General features: G+C 46.0%; 1 protein-coding gene across 6 annotated transcripts in view; it reads left to right on the forward strand.

Annotated features, from left to right (window-relative positions):
• The window catches only part of LOC137239477 (ADAMTS-like protein 3), a 1132820-nt gene that overhangs the window by 165342 nt on the left and 954275 nt on the right, over positions 1–13203 (forward strand). The gene's annotated exons all lie outside the window — the stretch shown is intronic.

Genomic DNA, 13203 nt, shown 5'->3' on the forward strand with positions numbered 1-13203 from the left:
GGCTAATACCTGTAGCGGGTTGTCAGTACGGCAAGAAATGCTTCTGCTGCTCTGATGCGGTGGTTTCCAAATCGAAATCAATACTCGAGAATACTTTAATTTTTAACAACAAATTACTTTATTAATACAAATTAAGGTACTAAAAAATATTGGCAAGTATTAGTAAAAGCAATTATTCGATAGCGAGCGGTATATATAAGAAAAGTGGACTGTATGCCAGAATGTAAGAAAATAATTGTGAACAACAGTAATAGAGATAATGCAAATGTCAATACATACAGGATTGGCATGATTGTGCATTAACCCTTGTAATAATAAATAAATATGTCTCATGGTTGAAAATTCGAACTCAACATACCGCCGCCCTTGAACTATCTAGTTACGTATGATACGTTCGACTTTAAATTACATTTGATTTTACATTTCTTATGTTTACAAAATAGAAAAAATAAACTTAACAGAATTTAATCATTATATAAAAAAAAAGGTTTAACAGAATTAGATTATTATGTTCAGATTCGACTGTTAACAAAACAATATTTAAAATATATAAAATGTGAGCAATTTTAACATGGTTAAAAAATGTGTCTTCATGATTCTTCGTTCTCGCAAAATAAATCGCCTTTCGTAGGTAGAAGGCATATTTTCGTAATCGGCCGTTTGTATTCGCCATTAGGCGTCTTTACCGTGACGTCCCTTGTGCGACCGTCAGCTCCCGGATGACATCGAACTACCCTCGCTAGTGTCCACTTTATGGGAGGGGTAGCTTCGTCGAATACAGCCACAACATCTCCATCTTGAAAGTTACGCGTCGGTGTAAACCACTTGGTGCGGCGTTGTAAACTCACGACAGACTCATCTCTCCAACGACGCCAGAAATGCTGTCTTATGGATGATATCAACTGCAACCGTTGCCGCAGATTTCCATGGAACCCTTGACCCACAGGCTCCGGGATAGACTCAAGCGGTTCGCCGATAATAAAATGCCCCGGCGTTAGAGCTTCGAGGTCGAGTGCATTCGTAGAAACCTCGCACAATGGACGGGAGTTTACGCAAGCTTCCACTTCAGTTAATAGCGTGCTGAATTCCTCATAGGACAAGGGGGTTTCTCCTAAAACGCGTTTCAGATGGTACTTGATCCGTTTTATACCGGTTTCCCAGTATCCGCCCATGTGAGGCGCGGTCGGTGGATTGAAGCGCCATTCTATGTGCGAATCAGCGAAGAAATTCTGCAGCATATCGTCTTCCATACATTTTTCGTACATGACACGAAGCTCCTTCTCGGCACCGACGAAATTCGTGCCATTATCGGAAAACATCGTCTTGCAGTATCCTCTACGATTAATAAAATGCTTGAACGCGTTGAGGAATGCAGGGGTCGACAGATCTCCTACGAACTCCAGATGCATCGCACATACAAATAAAAGAACAAATATATCCCTTAATGGATTTCGCTCCTCTTCCATGGGTAAACTTATACGAATAGGGACCGGCAAAGTCGACCGCAGTGCGTGTGAAGCAGCGAGAGTAAGTCGTACGAAACGCTGGAAGGTCACCCATGGACTGTTTGGAGGCGTTGCGATTGATGCAGTGCACTTAACACACTTATGATAAATGCTACGGATTAAACTGCGGACGCCAATTATCCAGTAGCGACGTTGCAATACGACCTGCATTATGCGCGGCCCAGCATGTAACGTAAAACGGTGAATAACAGAAATTATTAATCGAGATAGCGGGGAGTTTTTAACCAAAATTATTGGATGCCTGACATCATTCGTGACCTCTGCGGATTTTAGTCGCCCATCTACCCGAAGGATACCGTTCGGGTCGAAAAAGGGCTACAAGCGCAACAAGCTACTGCGTACCGGGATCGGCCGATTTGCGGTGCAACAGGAGATCTCGTTAGCAAAGTAAAGGGTTTGGGAATACTTTATTAAGCAGCGTTCAGCTTCCATTCACTCCAGACCGCATCGAGGCGTTTGACAGCAGCAGGAGAGTTTGATATAAACCTTAATATGTAAGCGATGACACGACGCAACTTGGAAAACGACGAATATTTCCTAATGACTGGCCAGTGGTCATCCGAGTTGATCACGTGGGCGACGACCTTGTTGCGGACGCCTAGATCGGTTGTGTGCGGCTTCAAGGAACCTTCCTTCCAGAACTGGTTTGTACCCTTCAAAAAATCAGGACCGATCCACTACAGCTGTTGTCCAAGCAAATCAGAAGGCGATATACCCCTTGAAGCACAATCAGCAGGATTCAATGCTGTACGCACATGATTCCAACACTCGAGAGGCAACTCGGTTTGCTATGAAGATCATCCATCTGCTAGGGTGTGCTTGCAGCCAAGCTATCGTAATCGTCGAATCCGTCCAAGCGTACAGCGGGTAACGTAGATCACACCAACTGTTCAACACGCTACGAACTAACTTTGAAGCTAAATGCGCCGCACAAAGTTCTAGGCGCGGCAGTGTGGTCGTTTTGAGCGGTGCCACCTTAGTTTTCGACGAAATGACAGAAACTGTGACCGTGCCGTCGTATTGCAAGGTGCGGGCGTAGATAACAGCAGCATAAGCGCGTTCCGAAGCGTCAGCAAAAACATGTAGCTCGGTGAGTGCCCCGGTTGTTCCAGATCCAAGCCAGCGATTTACCCTCAATTCTCTCAGTTTCTGCAGCTGAAAGCGGTAATCGAGCCACGCCCTGGCGATCGAGTCTGGGATCAGGTCGTCCCATCCAACTGCAGAGCGCCAAACGTCTTGGAACCACATCTTCGATTTTATTGTTACCGGAGCGAGTAAGCCCAAAGGGTCGAACAATGTGCTGGCATCGGCCAAGAACGATATTTTAGTTAAACGTGTAGGTTCCTCGTGCAGGTTGACTGCAAAGGTGAAATGATCTTGCTTGGTATCCCACATTAAACCAAGCGCATGTACGTCCTTACCATCCACCACGTAGTGTGATATGCTTCCTGATGACTCGGAGATACTTTCGTTAAGCTCTTTGCAATTCGTTGCCCACTTTCGCAGTTCGAAACCACCTTCCTTCAAAATCTCCGACACGTTCCGTTGTAATGATTGCAAATGAGTTTTACAGGATGCGCCAGTGAGCAAATCGTCCATATAAAAATCATTAAGAATCGCTGAAACGGATCTTTCGCAGCTGTTCGACGAATCTTTAGCGGTTTGTTGTAGGGCTTTAACAGCTAAATGAGACGCGGCCGCCACACCATAGGTTACTCGTAGCATGCGGTAGTCTTGAATAGGCAAAGATGGATCAGAACGCCAAACGATGCGTTGCAAATCCACGTGCTTCGACGATACGCATACCTGACGATACATCTTAGCAACATCCGCTGTTACAGCATAGCGATGAGTTCGAAAGCGTAATAGTATGGAATACAGATCCTTTTGCAGTTGCGGTCCAACAAACAGCCCGTCGTTTAGCGAATTTCCGGACGAAGTTTTGGCGGAAGCGTTGAAAACGACTCTTAGCTTCGTCGTGATGCTGGACTCCTTCAACACTGCATGATGCGGCATGTAATAGACAGCATTATTCGTTGCTCCCGTTACGGCTTCCATATGTCCCATTCCCATAAGCTCTTGCATGAACTCGTTGTAATGTGCCTGCAACTTGGTGTCACGAGTCATCCTCCGTTCCATATGCAGCAGACTGCGAACTGCGAAGTCGCGAGAGTCAGCAATGGCACGTCAACTTTCAGCGGTAACTCCACTAGAAAGCGACCATCAGGCAACCGGCAGTGCGTAGATGCGAAGTGATCTTCACAGAAGCGCTCTTCGAACGTCAAATGCTGTTTACGTGGAGACTCTTCAAGTTCCCACAGCCTAGTCAGAGCTACATCGATTTGCACATCACAGTGCAGCGTTTGTACTTGTTGGGTTGACGACGGCGAAGTATAAACATTTCCGCACAAAGTTCAACCGAATACTGTTTTTTGCGCTATCGGTGTGCCGGGTGGACCTTTTCGAAGTTCGGTACAGATGAGACGGCCCATGACATCCATTCCAACCAAAATGTCGATGCGTCCGGGTTTCATGAAGTCCGGGTCTGCCAGAACCAACCCCCGAATATGTGGCCATTCAGGGATGTCCAGCTTTTGCGATGGCAAGTCGCCTGTAATTTTTTGTAAAATCAAGGCATCTATTGAGTAGCAGTCATCCGAAAAACTCGATGAGAGTAAAAGTGATGTCTCACCCTTACAGCGACATCCTTGGGATGAACCGATCCCAGTGACCACTACGGAAGCCGATGTTCGGGGTAGTCCTAAACGCTGCACACACGCCTCGGTTACGTACGTCGCATGTGAACCCGAATCAAATAACAGACGAGCTGTCTGCCATCTATTGGAACTATCGCGAACCCTCACGGCAGCGGTTGAAAGCAAAACGACATGTTGCCTTATGGCTAGCGGGTCAGCCTTAGAGCTCAGGCATGACGAAACAGATGTGGAAGCGGAAGTTAATGGTGGTTTAACGATAGTGGATGCGGTACTAGTCGACGAAGTTGTAAGGGGGATAGCAGATGGAGCAGACGTTGCATTGCAGTCAGCCTCAGCTTTAAAATGAGCTATTGTTGTGCTAGCGGTTGATACTCCCATACCATGAAGCAGTGTGTGATGCCGTTGGTGGCATATACGGCATGCGGAGGTACTGTTACAGCGGTCTTTGAAATGTCCAGGACTCAAACAGTTAAGACAGGCTTTGAATTCTTTAAGGAATTTCGATTTGGCGGTGGCATCTAGATTGCGGAACTTCTCACAAGCATAAATCCTGTGACTTGCATTGCAGTATAGACATCGCGTATTGGTTCGTTCCGAGATCGCGTGCAAAACTTTTGTTGACTTTCCAGCTGATTTTGACGGGGTTACCTTCCCTACTGTGGTCTGGGTATCAGGCGTAGTTAGCATCGCTAACGAGCGGCATCGTATTTCTAAAAAGGTAGTCAACTGATCAAGAGTTGGTGGTTCATCGCTTACCAGCGACAACTCCCACTGCTTCCGGGTCTCGAACGCTAGTTTGTTAACGATCTCGTGGACTAGCCAATCGTCCCAAAACTCGACCGGCCTACCTAACGCTTTGAGCTCTCGAATGTGCTGATGAAATGCATTAAGAACGCTTTTGATGGCATCAGCAGAGTCATTTGTGACCTTTTTAATATCGCCTAAGGCCCTAATATGCGCTTCAACGATGACGCGCATAACCTTGTAACGCGCCTTGAGCAGGTTCCACGCCTCAGTATAGTTTGCGTCGCTTATCTTAAAGCCACTAAGGGCGTCTGCTTTTAAACAACTACGCAGATAATACAACTTTTGCCCGCCCGACAAGGTAGTATTGTTTTCGACTAGCTAACAAAAAGCATCGTAAAACGCGATTCATTCAGTTGAATCGCCGGCGAATGTTGGAAGATCCATTTTGGGCAGTCGAATGGATGCAGACACAGTTGCTGACGACGAAATTGGTTGCGACACAGATTCAGCTCTACATTTCTGCACGCGCTTAAAATTTGCCAACGCCGTGCAATACCAGGTTTCGGCCTGTATGCGAGCATTTTCCTCCACCTCAATATTGTCGGCTCCACACGAAACCTCTACTGCATCTTGCGCGGTGTTGAAACGAGCACATTGCTCACTCAACAATGTCAGATAACTTTCAACATTATCGACATTCAAAATAAAATCGTCGTCCTTACTTTTCGTCATGTACCGCTTAATGGCGTTGAGGGCAGAATCACGCGTTTTGACGAAAGTAGACATTTTCTTTAACTAATAATTGAATTGCAAAAATTTATTTATTGTGGTTAACAATTACAATGAATATGTATGAATGTAAGGCTCTCCGCTGATGTTTTCGTTATTGCTGCTTGCAGAGGCCAAATCAAAGGCGATATTAACTTTCGAAATGTACGAAAGGTCGACAATAGGGAAAGTGTTAAAAGGGCAAATGAATGTCACGCCGGTTTTAGATGTAAAATGTATGATACCTTGCTGACGAAATTGCGGAAGATTTTAGATTTTTCGTTGACAATAGTAGGCAAGTATATGGCGATTAAAATGTATATACGATTGTACTTGCACTTGTTACTGCGAATTCGGTTCGTAACCCAAAAATGATGCGGATTATTACCTTCTCTTGTAGATTCACCTTTTGCGGCTAATACCTGTAGCGGGTTGTCAGTACGGCAAGAAATGCGTCTGCTGCTCTGATGCGGTGGTTTCCAAATCGAAATCAATACTCGAGAATACTTTAATTCTTAACAACAAATTACTTTATTAATACAAATTAAGGTACTCAAAAATATTGGCAAGTATTAGCAAAAGCAATTATTCGATAGCGAGCGGTATATATAAGAAAAGTGGACTGTGTGCCAGAATGTAAGAAAAGAATTGTGAACAAAAGGAATAGAGATAATGCAAATGTCAATACATACAGGATTGGCATGATTGTGCATTAACCCTTGTAATAATAAATAAATATGTCTCATGGTTGAAAATTCGAACTCAACACATTGTCATCGGAGTTATACATGCGTGCAAAATTTCAGCTCAATCGGACACCGGGAAGTGTATCAAATTTTACATGCAAAATTTGATTACAGACAACAGCCAAGCGAAAATTTCAACTCGTGTAACGTATTTTGACGTGCTTACAACAAAAGTGTGAATATGTTATTTAAATATACGCATACATACATATATAGCGACTATCTATGTGTGTGTGTTTATTATTGCATAAATGTCCTTGTTAGCAATCGTTCTTCCTTCTATTTCCTTCACTCGTCTTCTGTCACACATATGTATGTACAAATGTGGTATTGATTGATTTCTTGTTTTTGTTTTATAACAACAAAATATTGTATGACTTGTGGTTTGAAAGTCCCATAGGTCCAGTATTGAGCTCAACACAGAGCCTTTTTCGTTCGTTGTTCAGCTGATGCAAATTAAGAAATCATGAATTTATTCATTTCATTTATTGAATGAATAATATTTAGACGGAAGCGTTTTGGAATAAAGTTTATTGAACTGTGAAATATTTTTAATAAATAAGTAACTGTTAATACTTATATGGGTTGCAAATAAAGAGTTCAAGTACTATAGAGCTTGATGACGAGCTGTAGAGGCCGGGGAATTGGAAAATTCAATGCATTGGCGGCAACTAATCTCTCTCATATGTGTTCATTTATGCTGTGAGGACCCAAATCCACCGGCTTTGGAGCCCACACATTCGAACCTACAAATATTTATCAAAACGTGTATAAATCCTACTTGAATTACAATGAATTTATACATATAGCATGTAAAATGTACAAAACTGAATTATATGAATTAAATTTACACATAAAAAAATAATCATTTTTGAATTACCCTAATATACATGTAAACATTCATGACAACATCTAATTTCTTCGTTTAAATAATTGTCTCTGCCCGCATACGGTAAATATTTTGGTTGAACATTATAATTTCCACAGATAACCCATAGCCGGCTGGAATTTCAAATAATGCTGGGATTACAGCAATGCAATAAGCAACACACATAAGCTCCCATTGCAAGAACACCTAAAACATACAAACATACGTATACCAAGCCGTTGCGACCAAGCACAGCAAGCATTAAAGCGAACCGTCGGGGCGGACATCGCACAAAGAGAAACGAAAAAATGCAATGCACTAGGAAGCGGTCACGTTAGCATACCAACAACACAGCGTGGGTACTAGACACAAGTTACCTACGAAGGGCAACCAACTCGTCGACAACAACAAGACCCAATAAGCAAGCAGCAGAGGAAAAACAAAAATAACTATTCTAGCTAACTGGAGATGCGTACCAACGAACTCACATGTTAGGGGGGGCAGTACAAGAGGCATTTTTACATACGCAATTTGGAGATAAATACTTATAATGCGATATATGGGTAGAATAATACAGTTAGATGTAAGATACCTTAAGTAAATACATATAATAAGTAAAATTTATTGTTGTAGGATAACTGTCCACCTGCGCGTGGACAAGTATAAAAGGGCGACAAATTTCGCGAATTGAGACAGTAGCCAGCTAGGTATAGTAGCCTGCTAACGCCTTGTTTAGCGGTGAATGGGACTCCTGGGATTTTTCCATCTCACGAGTTCTTTATTTTAGCAACTTTGGGGGTTTTTCCAACCCCATCGTTAGAGGGATTGTGGTGGTTTTTCCACCTCCGCAACCTTCAGAAAGAGCAGGGTATTCTTAAGCTATATACTCGGTGGGGGTTTTACCAACTCCACCGACTGGGAGGAAGTGGTGGTTCTCCACCTCCGCTTCCTTTACGAAGTAGTCTGAGATTTTTTTAGTTTAAGCGTAGTCCCGGTGGGGGTTTTCCCAACCCCATCGGCGTAGAACCGACGGTGGTTTCCCACCTCCGTCGCCATAGCTTTAAGGGTAGTTTGAATATTTTGGAATAAAGAGTTTATAACGTTTCTTTTTAACAACAAAACGGGATCTTTCTCTTTAAAAGGAGACGATAGGGATTCTTCTCTAATTCCACAGGGATCCTGGACGGACTGAGCATACCCCGGCGCAAGGAAAAGTCCGTCACAAATGGCGCCCGAGCAGGGACTCTGAATACGGAGTCACATGGCAAACAAGTAACAATACGAGGATAATCACTAGTGGGGTACAATCAACAAGAGGATAACAGGTGGTTAAATCACGGGAAGATCACACAAGGGAATTCAGAGTAGACGCGCACGATGTCGCACGCCAACGTAATGGACCGAGTACGTAAGTGGGGTCTGAAATATGACGGTGGGAAGGACCCGCTATGTTTTATTGAACGGGTGGAGGAGCTGGCCGACAGTTACGAAGTTGGTCGCGATTCCATCCCACGAGCGTTACCTGAGTTGCTGAAGGACAAGGCCTTGGTGTGGTACCGGAACAACAACAGGCAGTGGCAAGAGTGGGAAGCCTTCAAGAAGGACTTTCTAAAATTTTTCCTGAGCTCGAGGTATTTCGAGAAGCTAGAGGACGAGATCCGTCAGCGTACGCAGCGCGCAGGTGAGCAGTTTAAGGATTACGTTTTATCGTTACAGGCACTCATGCGTCACGCTGACTACAACGGCGAGCAGAAGCTGAACCGGATTCACAGAAATTGTCGACGAGAGTACCAACTTTACATCAAACGGAGCGAGTTCGCCAGCTTAGAGGAACTGGTAAGCATGGCCGAGGATTACGAGAACATCTTACCGGAGAAAGAACCGCTAAGGCCGGCGGCGAAACCTTTTGTGCCGCGACGGCCAACCGAGCATTATCAATATATACACGAAGATGAGAAGCAAGGGGATCGGAGAACGGAGGCGCAACGACAAGCAAGCACGCCAGAGCATGCGACGACACCACGCCAAGGGCCCATCGATCCACGGAACGCATGCAGGCGATGCGGGGAAAGCGGACACTACGTACATGGGTGTCGAAACGAACGAAGGGATTTCTGCTGGCAGTGTGGCCGAGTAGGTATACTAACGCGTGACTGCTGTCGTGGACAGCAGGGAAACGGGCAGAGACCCCATTGGTATCGAGGGGTGGCGTCTCAACAAACCCAACCTCGTACTCAGTAAGTACATTTAGGCAGACCCAAGGGCGAATCTTGGCTGCAGTAACCCTGGATGGAGAGGAAGTCATGGCGTCAGTAGATACGGGGGCGACACGAAGTTTCATCAGCGAGAAGACAGCGGCGAAAATAGACGCACGGAAGCTCAAGAAGATACATACACGAGTGGTGATGGGCGATGGCAGCGCAGCATGGATAGCGGAGGCAGTGGACGCAGAGGTAAAACTGGGGGATCAAGTGCATCAGAGTGAGTTGTTAGTTCTGCCTGGGTTAGTCGACAGCGTGGTGATCGGAACAGATTATCTGGCGAAGGCTAAATTTGAGCTGAGGTGTGGCAACGAAACAATGACGTTACGAGCAGAAGAGAGAGCGCAGGAGATGGTGACGTGTACAACCATGATGGAGGACGAAGGTAGCGCAAGTATCGAGAAAGACGTGAGGAGTGACGTTGCGGTGAGTACGTTTCTAAAGCGCGAATTACAGATTTTCGAAGAGATGACAGGAGTATCCAACATTGCCACGCATAAGATAGTGATGCGAGATGACCGTCCAATCAAACAGCGGTATTTCCCTAAAAACCCAAAGATGCAGGAGATCATAAACAAGGAGGTAGACGAGCTAATAGAGAAGGGTTGCATCGAACCATCCCACAGCCCACACAGTGCACCAATAGTTCTAGCCCGGAAGAAGAACGGCAAATGGAGACTCTGCGTTGACTATCGGCAGCTCAACGCTCGCTCAGTGCCAGATGCGTACCCACTCCCAAGAATACAGCATATCTTAGATAGGCTACGTAGCGCGCGTTTTATCAGCAGTCTGGACCTCAAAAATGGTTATTGGCAAATCCCGATGGAAGAAGATAGCAAGAAGTATACAGCATTTACCGTACCCGGCCGAGGGTTGTATCAATGGAAAGTGATGCCGTTCGGTCTACATTCCGCTCCGGCTACGTTTCAGCGAGCACTCGACCGTGTTATTGGCCCAGAGTTGGAACCAAATGCGTTTGCCTACCTGGATGATATCATCATCACCAGCACAACTTTGGAAGAGCATATAAAGCACCTAGGGGAAGTATTTCGGCGGCTACGGAGGGCGAATCTGAAGATCAACCCAGAGAAATGTGAGTTTTTTAAGAAAAGTTTGAAATATCTAGGACACGTCGTCAGCGAGGAAGGAATACACACGGATCCCGACAAAGTTGCGGCTATCAAGGAGCTGACGCCACCACACAACATACGAGAGTTAAGGCGATTTCTGGGGATAGTCTCTTGGTACCGGAGGTTTGTACCCGACTTTTCACAAGTTGCGCACACACTGACGTCAATGTTGAAGAAGGGAAGTAGGTGGAAATGGTCCGAAGAACAACAGGCGGCATTCGAAGCGTTGAAGAATGCACTAATACAAGCACCAGCACTAGCTTGCCCAGATTTTACGAAAAGATTTCGATTACAGACAGACGCGAGCGATTATGGTCTCGGAGCAGTTCTCACACAGGGGTTGGATTACGAAGAGCGAGTAATAGCGTATGCTAGCCGCCGGCTGAATAAAGCCGAGATGAACTACTCACCAACTGAGAAGGAATGTTTAGCAATCGTGTGGGCAATAAGGAAAATGAGACCGTATTTAGAAGGGTACAATTTTACGGTTATCACCGATCACCTGGCTTTGAAATGGTTGAACGCGATCGAAAGTCCGTCAGGCCGGATCGCTCGATGGGCGCTCGAGTTACAGCAGTATTCGTTCGACGTGCAGTATAGGAAGGGCAAGATGAACGTGGTCGCAGATGCACTGTCGAGGCAGCCACTGGGGGAACAGCTGGGTAGCCTTACGGCACATGAAGAAAGTTTGAGTTGCAAGTGGTACACGTCAAAGATGGCTGAAGTAACGAGGACACCAGAGAAGTTTCCCGAATACGTCATAGAGGAAGGAAGACTATACAGACGAATTGGAAGTCAGATGGATGGTGAGGATGCGGTACCGTGGAAGTTATGCGTACCGAAATCGGAGAGGCGAAGAGTGCTTAACGAGATTCACGACACACCAAGCGCGGGGCACATGGGGATACGGAAATCCATCGCGCGTGCAATGATGCGGTATTACTGGCCTGGGATGTTCAGGGACGTACGGAAGTACGTGCAACAATGCCACGCATGCCAAGTCTACAAACCCAGCCAGCAACAAGCTGCAGGTAAGATGCTAACGCAGATTTCAGATGAACCTTTTGCTACCGTTTGTGCAGATTTCGTTGGACCACTCCCTCGTTCGAAGCATGGTAATACGATGGCATTAGTTTTCGTGGATAAATTCTCGAAATGGGTAGAGATCATAGCAATACGGAAGGCGACGACGGAGAATGTGATCAGAGGTATGAGGGAGAGGATTTTGACCCGATTTGGCGCGCCAAAAATTCTAATCACAGACAATGGAGCACAGTTCACAAGCAGGAATTTCAAGAAGTTTTTACAAGAAGCTGGCACAAAGCACCAGCTAACGGCACCGTACACACCGCAAGAGAACCCGACGGAGAGAGCGAATCGTAACATCAAGAGGATGATAGCACAATTCACTGGGAAGGAGCATAAGACATGGGACGAGTTGTTGCCAGAGATGACACTAGCACTGAATACGAGCGTATGCGAGTCAACAGGCTACAGTCCAGCATTCGTGGTACAGGGTAGGGAACCGAGGATCCCCAACGCCCTCTACGATGAGCAAACACTTGGCACAGGCGAGGAGAAGGTGGCTCTCAGTGAAAAGATGGCGAAAATGCGAGAGGTATATCAGATGGCACGTCGTAGACAACAGCAAGCTTCAGCGGAGCAGGCAAGGCATTATAATTTACGTAGGAGGCAATGGCAACCGGCGGTGGGCGACTTGGTACTAGTAAAAGAGCATCAGCTGTCCAAAGCAGTGGACAATTTCGCAGCAAAGTTAGCACCAAGATACAGTGGGCCTCATCGTGTAACGAACTTCGTATCGCCCGTAATCGTCGAGCTAGACAAGGTGCATAACGGCAAAAGGAGGACGGCACACATAAGCGAGCTAAAAGAATACCATCAAGCGACAGTAGAAGAAGAAGCAAGTCCAGAAACAGAAAGAAGAATACGTTCACCCCGCGAACGTGGTAAGTCAAAAGCGCCCCGCCAAGCCCCGAATGGGTGTTTCACCGAAGTTCCCATCGGGGAACAAACGAGACGACCGACGACGATAGCAACAACACGACGCGCGCCATCATCAGCATCGTGTAGTAGAACCTCGAACCAACATTCCACCGAGATATCGACCGAGGAACACACAGAGCAACTGGCCGTAGTAAGAGCAACGCCACGCGCGCCAACATCGCAAACAGTCCAGGTCACGGAAGAAGATCAGACGGATTATAGCACGGTAGCGACGTGTGGTTCACTAGCACTCGCCAATTCAGGTGCAAATGGTTTCAGAATCGAACGCGCAGACATAATCAACAACCAACAGGTGGTAGATGAAGACCGGAGTGGGTGGCACCCAGCACGAGCGCAAGCCCCAACCCTAGACAACGGGATCCTGACGACGATGAACTACGTCAACCACATAGCCAGCCAATGCTATAACCTGGTG

This window comes from Eurosta solidaginis, chromosome 2 (assembly GCF_040869045.1).
Source record: "Eurosta solidaginis isolate ZX-2024a chromosome 2, ASM4086904v1, whole genome shotgun sequence".
NCBI lineage: Eukaryota > Metazoa > Arthropoda > Insecta > Diptera > Tephritidae > Eurosta > Eurosta solidaginis.